General features: G+C 42.5%; 1 protein-coding gene across 1 annotated transcript in view; it reads left to right on the top strand.

Annotated features, from left to right (window-relative positions):
* The window catches only part of akap6 (A kinase (PRKA) anchor protein 6), a 315,131-nt gene continuing 307,021 nt past the window's right edge, over positions 1 to 8,110 (top strand). The window contains exon 1 of the mRNA XM_041971385.1: positions 1 to 218. The gene's annotated coding sequence lies outside the window, so the exon portion shown is untranslated. The remainder of the gene's footprint in view (positions 219 to 8,110) is intronic.

Raw genomic sequence — 8,110 nt, 5'->3', positions numbered from 1 at the left:
CATCACCACCATCATCCTTCCCATCTAACTGCCCCACCGTCCCATACTGAGCTGGTGGCTAGTTAGCTTTAGCTCCCTCTGCTAGCTTCTCCTCTCTGCAGTGGGACTGTCACCACCAAAAGAACCTTCTTCTTCTTTGCCTCCAGCATCTAACAGAGAAGAGGAAGAGGGGAGGAAAGGGAATAAGCGCTCTGGAGGAGAGGAAGAGGAGAGATGTGGTATGTACTTTTCAAGCTGCTCTGTGTCCACCTCATGTTTACAGTTCATGCAGGAAAGAAGTATGTGTGTTTAATCCTTCCTGGAATGCTGCTTTGATGGGCTAAAGCTGTCAGAAGGATGCAAGGCAGAGAAGGGAGGGAAAAGGAGAAAAAGAGGGGTAGCAGCAGAGGGAGGTGACTCCCAGTCTTGTCTCTCAGCTTTTGTTAGGAGGCCTGCTCTGCAGAAGGCTGGCTGTGCCTGCTGCATACGGAGAGGCCAACACCTCTGCTGCCCTGATCCACACCATCCATCCTCCTTTGTTTTTCATATGCGGGGAAATCCTGCTCTCCAGTCTCTGCTCCGTTTCACTGCAGTTTTAATGCTAGGATTTGGATGAAGTCTTTGCTCAGTCCAACAGGTAAAGTCAGGAGCAATCCTCCCAGAGAGCTGCTGGGAGTGACATGGCATCACTGAAAGTCATTTAAAGCTCATACGTGTGAACAATCAGATGATCGTTCATGCAGGAAACAGATTACGTTTCAAACCACTTAAATCTGAAGGAAAATTGGAAGTGAGCATAGCTGAAGTGTTTGTTGGTCCTGTGTTGATTATTATTATTATTTAATGTTGATCATTTTAAAGAAATGAACAGCTTGATCAATCTTACCACTGTGAGATTATGGCTCAAACCAGGGCTGATTTTAGTCCAGCACATTCAGCACAATCTGGTCGCAAGTGGGCTGGACCAGTAAAATAACAGCATAGTAACAATATAATAATGACAAGTCCTAAATTTTCCTTTTATTTTAGAGCAAAGCAATACAACTGCATCATCACGATGTTTACATTTGATTAACTTGTGTTTTAGAAAACGATTAAGATCCTGAAATTTAAAAGGTGCAGTTTCAGCTTTATTTTTCCTGATTTTATCATTTACAAACACGTAATGACTTACAATCACAGCTGATCTTCAAAATCACCAGACGTTTAAAGGCAGGGTAGGAGATGCTTTCCAGGAGCATTTTTACTATATTGCTTAAAATCTGTTTCACACCCCGACTGCAGCCAATGAATTAAAAGCTCGAACACAAAAATAAAAAAATGTAGTCACCTGTGGAACAGACGGGACTGAACACCATCCAGTCGTTTTAACCGACCTGCTCTGTAAGATGGGTTGGTGATATGTCTATCAAACCACCCCCACAACCCCTCTCATGCACAAATCGTGCACGAATCATACACTCCCAGAGGCTTGAATCACTTGTAGAGGCAATGCAGCACGGGCTAGAGCTTGGCTAGCTTACTACATCAAACACGTCAACGTCCGGGACATTAGGGCAAAAAAGGTGCCGACATGGAGACAAATTGTTTAAGAGAAGGCCACTTCCAAGAAAAGCTGAAGGAGAGCAGAGCAAGAGCTACTTCTTGATAGGTGAGATAACATTATGTCTTCATGACTTTTGGAGAATACTCATATTCAATAGTCATTTTAACAGGCAGTTAGAGGACAAAACGAACTGGTCAAAAGGCAGTGTTGGTTTACCGGGCTAAGCTGGGGACACACTATACCACTTTTTGCCAGTTTTTTCCCTCCATTTCTTGTGGAGCGACGTTGGCACTAGCTGCGGGCTGTCGGCATGATTCATTCTCCAGGTGGATGTGGTGGTGTGTGCGGTTTGGCGACTCAACTAAAATACAAACATCACCACGAGGAAAGCGCTAGCGAAGGTTAGCCAGTTGATGCTGAACCCTCGGCGACAAGCATCTCTCGTTTCTGTGCTGTGGAGGCGTGGCTTCGGGGCAGAAAGGGGTGTGGGACTTTTGAATTGTGTATTTTCCAGAAGCAGCCTGCTCCAGCCGTTTTTCCAGGACCTCCTGCCCGACCTTTAATCACTTCATCTCGTGATAACTTTTCAAGCTCTAGAAGTTATTTTAAATGTACATTTCCACATGCATGTGGTAATGCTGAGCACCTGAATCGACTCACCTCATCATACAAACTGAACTCACGTCTATTAGGTCAGAAAGATGGAAAATATAGAAGAAGTTCTCCTCCTGCCCTGGAAATGTTTTATATTTAAGCATAGAAAATGCAATGTTACATGGAAAAATACTGAAGTTTGTTTATTTTTCGTATTCATCCTGCAGGCCGGACTGGACCCTCTAGCGACTGGTTTTGGCCCCTGGGCCACATGTTTGACAACCCTGGTTTAAAATCTCTTTTTTGCTCAGTAATTCTGTGCATCCTCAGAACAGAACCATTTTACTGTTTGTTACCTCCTCTGACTTGCTGAACACTTTCAACCCGGCGCTTTTTTAATTATTCATGTGTTTGCTGTTAGATCACCAGTTTCATTGCTTTCAGCCTTTTGTATATGATCCTTTTTTTACTTGTCCCTACTGCAAAAACTGAGCTGTTTTTCAGTTTAAAATCCAGGTTTCTGCTCTCATTTGTAACGGTAAATCATTGAAACACTTGCTGTTATTGCTAAGTTTTCCTGTTATGCAGAACAACTGCAGTTCAAGGCTGAAAAAGTTGCTTCATTTCCAGGTTTTTCCTTTCCTCAAATACAGAGGAAAGTTATCAGAACTAGACTTTTACTCTAAAGATGAACACATAAAGAATAAAAAGAAATACAGTGTTGGGAAGGAGAGGGAAGTGTGGGGGAAAAGGTTTGAAAATGGACATTTTCTTGTTGGCTACAAGGAGAAGGAAATCTGCAGTACGAGTGGTTAACTCACTGCTCGCCCAACGCCTTCATTTTCCACTCCACAGGATATGATGTAACCATGTCCATGGCCGTTAAACAGGGCTGAGCAGTCGCAGCGATGCACACGAGCTGTCAGAGGAGAGGCGAGGAAGGTTAAACTGGGTGTGGTCTTCTCCTGTTACAAAGCCCATGTGGGATTAAATCCATCCTGATAAGTGAGGGAGGCTAAACAAGCCTTTAGGTCTAAACTTGGTCCCATCTCACGTTAACCCGACTGGATTTTAATCTGACTTTTATGATACTACAGCAACACCACCACGATGAGAACAATATTACTTAGAATAACTCCATCCAGTCTTCCTCTTCGCTGAACTTATTTCAGTTGGCGGTCATATGCTAACTGGATTAGCATGTTTTTAGCGTGATATTTGGTTCATGTTTCGGGCGTTTAGGACACGGAAACATTTGCAGTTCAGCTGCTGTGACATCTTTTCTTCTTCAACCAGACCATGACCTTCACTTCTCTTCATTCTGTTTCTCTTTCCCTTTGAGCAGATGTAATGCTTTTGATCATTTTTAGGCTTCTGTGTGTATAAATTCCTGATTTAATCTGTTGTCCAGCTTTTTTGTGTGATTCATGGTGTTTATCTGCATGTAACATGTTCGGTGAAAATAAACTACAGACAACAGCAGCTAATGGACAGAAGGCAAATTAAAGGAGTCTCAAGTAGTTTTGAAGGAGACACACTTTCATAAATGTGGTTAAAGAGAAAGAACCATGATTTAATGAAGCTGGATGAAGGATGAGATCATTTGTCCGTTAGAGGTAGAGTAATTTTCCTTTGTTTGTCATGTAAACAGATTTAAACATTTAGCGTGTTCTGTGATGGGAAGATTCACCGTTCAGCCTCGGCTCTCACCTTCTCATCTCTTTCTCTTCTAGCTTTTTCTTCTCGTTCCTTTTAGGCTTCTTTTTCTCCAACTACAGTCTTACTTTCAGCTCTTTCTCATCTTCTCTCTTCTTTCTTTGTCTCTCAGTCCAGGATTTTTGTTTCTGACTGATGTTCAGAAACAAAATGATGAACCTCCTGGAGCAGAAAATTCTGAATTACACTAAATTCATTAATCAAGAATCAAACTCAAGCATTATAACAAAACCTTAAATTCAATTACGTGAAGGAAAAGAAGTAAATCTGCTTTTCTTGCTGCATTTTTGCTCTTATGTTCGACAGTTTGTGCTAAAAATGAGTCATTAGTGAAGATTTCACTCCGATTTTTCCTGGATATGTTCACCACTTGCTGAATAAAGTGAATTATCATCTGGCTGCAGCTTCCTTCGTAGATTCTTGCTGTGGGTCTGTGTGGCTGAGCGGAGGCAGGGACACTGAACAGAGCTATCAGGATGCAGCACTGCAGGACAACCTGAGCAGCAGACATGCAGACAGCTGACTCCAGGCGGATGTTGGCCCATTAGGGCCCAGCTTTACCTTTCATTCTTCATGCATGGCACCTGGCAGCTGGTTAGATGATGTTTCCCTCCCTCATTCCTTCATTCATGAGAACTTTCTGACTTGGTGAACTCATCAGTGGAACAACACATGGTCTGGAGTTCCTGACATTTTCTTAAAGATGAGATTTTCAGATCATGTGGCTGGTCTGCCGGTAGGCTGAATGCCTGGCAGGACGATGGCTGGTGAGAAAGCACGAAGGAAAGCGGAGGTTGTTGCTGATGAGAAAATGATGCACAGGTGTGCAAGTCAGTGGAGGTCAGGAGGGAGATGCCACACCCACTATCACACACGCCAAAGGTCAAATATTCAGAAAACGATCCGCTAACATCTTCTCCGAAGCTCTTCTCTGTGACGTCATTGGAAAAGATTGTTGGATGAAGGAAAGGTGGGAGGAAGCGTTCAGAAGGAAAACAGCTGCTCTGAAATGACAATCCACCCACAGAAGTCCAGTTCAATCTAATTTAAACAAACCCACCTTGGTCCAACTTATAAATTTTGTTCTCATATCAGTCAGTTCATAAGAAAAGCAGCGAACTGGATCAGAACTTCTCTTTCATTCAGTCCTCCATCCTGAGTTGCACAAGGAGGAAAACCTCCACCAGGACCAGAACCAGGAAGGAAAACTCCCATCACAACAAGGAAGCATGACCATCTTCCTGGACCAGTTACGGGTGGAGAGGACAGGAAAGAGGGTGAACCAGCAGCAGAACTCTAATCCAGAGATTCCTGCTGACAAAGAAGAATGAATGAACAACAACGTCAGATGTTTTATCATAGGACGTCTCCCAGCAGCCTCGGCCTATGGCAGCGGGACTAGAGGATGGATCAGGGTCACCAGGCCAGACCTGCTATAAGATTTATCAGGAAGGAAAGTTAGAAGATGATCTGAAGGTGGAAAGGTTCTGGTTCCTGAAGTTAAACTGGGAACCAGTTCCACAGAGAGGGTCTGAAAACTGGAGGTTCTGCCTCCTGTTTTACTTTAGTACCTCCAGGAACCAGCAGTAAACCTGGAAGGAACAAATCCATGGACCTGTTTTCCTGCATCACTCTGAGACAGGATGCTCCTCATTCTGGGAATGTCCCGTTGTGGAAGAAGGTGGTCCTAGGAACCTGTTTTACAGTAGTAGCGGTTTAAAAGTTCCCCTGTTTCCATGATGGGTCCTTGACTGGTTCTTGACTGGTCCTTGACTGGTCCTTGGCCGATCCTTCACAGGTCTGTGGGGGTAATGTAATCCCCCGCAATGACGTCGTCAGCGAGGCTCTGCCCCTAAGCAGCCCAAGTAAAAAAACAGCTGCAATCCCTCTTTTGTCCACGGGGAGGAGCAGTGATTTGATCTTGCTGCTCTCTAAACAGTTTATAATGAGCTGTGTCGCTCATTTGTTGCATTTTTGCCAACATTTAAAAAATGATTTGATTTGAAAATGGCGTCAAATAAATGTATCAAAAAAGCCGACATGTGTAGCTAATGGTGTTATGAGGCAAAGCACAACCTCCTCAAGTCGGCTAAGTGGTGAATGTCACTAGCAGCGAGCTTTCTAAACATCCCGAGGAGCGCCGCCAGCGGTCATTTGACTGCAACGTAAGTTATTCACAGTGGGGGTTGATACAGCTGCTGCATAACTGAATATTGACAAAATCATAACGTAATATCGGCAGGTAAAAATAACATAATACTGATAATGTGTAAAGCAGGGATCACAAAAGTCCGGACCCAGCCCAACCTATATTCTGAATTTGGCCTCAAAGTGCTATTATCCTAAGTAGATAAGTAAATAAATGGTTTATACTGTGAAATGAAGTGTCCCTGGATTTTAGTCATAGCGATCTAGTGATAAAACGTGATAAAACGTCATACAGCTGTGTCTCAGTGGTGGGACAGCTGCCTGCCCGCTGTCTGAAGCAGGCACATGCGCAAAGGCTGGTAGGAATGACAGGAACCAGCAGCCTATCATCACACAGGGTTTGTGATCTTACAGCCAATCAGAAGCAGAGTAGGGCGGCCATTTATTACAACTCCATAGCCGTGATATACGACAGTTTGGCTGAGAAAGAGTCTCCCTGAGCGGCTCTGTGGAAGTTTAGACGTGCTAAACTGCTCGTAAATATTGATGTGTTTACTTTTCCAAACAAGTAAGCAGGTAAAACTATAGACAACAACTATATAATAAAAGTCCTAAAATACCAGGTTCAGCCGTTTAGTTTTTAATACACTATAAGCATGGTAGCGTGACTGGCGGTCATCAAAAGACCGCTGGCGACGCTTCCAGTGTTTAACACTAGAAAACCCAGAGATTTCTTACCCCTCTACCATGCCCAGAGTACAACCAAAAGGCTGCCCGGTTTGAAATTAACAATTCAATGGCCAACAGTTAGCACCTTTACATTTGTAAACACAGCCATTACCTGCCGTTAGCTGTTCAAGCATACTCCTTGGGGGGAGGAGTGTGCTTGAAAAGAGCCTTGTGGACTGTGCTGTATAGTTTCACTCACCACAAACGGTATTTGTGCTTTTGACCATTTCTCACATTTTCATGTACCCTTTATTCAGCATTGGTCATGTGAGTTTTCATCGTCATCACACTATTGTACGCCCAGCTTGCTTTCAAGTGAGAGATTATCACGTTTCTGTTTCCACAAAGGCAAGAAGGAAAGCATAATCAAGTATTTCAAATGAGAGATAATTACATTCCTTTTGACCTGGGAACAGAAAAGCAAAATCAATTTAATGTTCCTCACTTCCTAATATGGTGCAACAAGGTTCACAGTCCTCAATGTTTTTAGTAAAAAAAAAAAAAAATTAAAAAACACCTTACTAACAGGGTGGAATGGAACATAACAGAGTGGAACAGAATATAACAGGGTGGAAAATATTTGTTCCCAATTCCAAATAAAAACGCTTCAATGGCCAGATGATCAGCAATGAATAAAGATATTTCTACAGTGATCCAGATTTTTTGTTTGTTGTTTTTTTTGTTTTACATTTTAGATTTTGTAAGAGATGGGTGTGTTTTAACAACAGCAGTTTTATCCGTGACTTTAATCGATAATTATTATCATTATCCAGTGTATAAAAATGTTGGTGTAAAAACGCCAAAGATAGATAAGCATGATGCTGAACTTCGTGGTCTTAGCTCCTGGTTTGGTGTGTCTTGTTCTGTTTATTATCATTCTGAAAGGTATACCAAGTTGTGGGCTGCATATATGCAGCCCACAACTTGAACAAAGGCTAAATTCCTCAACATTCGCACTTGCTCCATAAAATTACCATCTCCAAGGCTCCTCCACCACCACTTTGACTATGGATTGATAAGTAAATGAGCCGCAGTTTTGTAATTGTTGCATTGTCAAAACAGTTCTGTTAGTGTTGTCACACAAAATTCAGTAGACTAGTTGGTTCCTATGCAGTGAATTTACATGTTATTACAAAAATACACAATAATAAAATAGGCAAGTGGTAAGATTAGAATAATGTTATAAGTTCTGCGCAAAGACTCCTTTTTCATTTTCCAAAACAAAACTGACATAAACAATCTTGAAAAAAAAATGTGCACGTAGGCTATGAGGAAAGAATGAATGCAATGAAGTAGGGACTGGTTGAATAAACACGGTTTAACTGGACGCCTAAGCGAGCGCGTTGCAGGATGGCTCCAGATTTTATTGTCAAATGGTTCCAGGTCAACCAAGTCCGA

This window comes from Melanotaenia boesemani, chromosome 20 (genome assembly GCF_017639745.1).
Source record: "Melanotaenia boesemani isolate fMelBoe1 chromosome 20, fMelBoe1.pri, whole genome shotgun sequence".
Taxonomy (NCBI): Eukaryota; Metazoa; Chordata; class Actinopteri; order Atheriniformes; family Melanotaeniidae; genus Melanotaenia; species Melanotaenia boesemani.
This window is presented reverse-complemented; position numbering and strand designations above follow the sequence as displayed.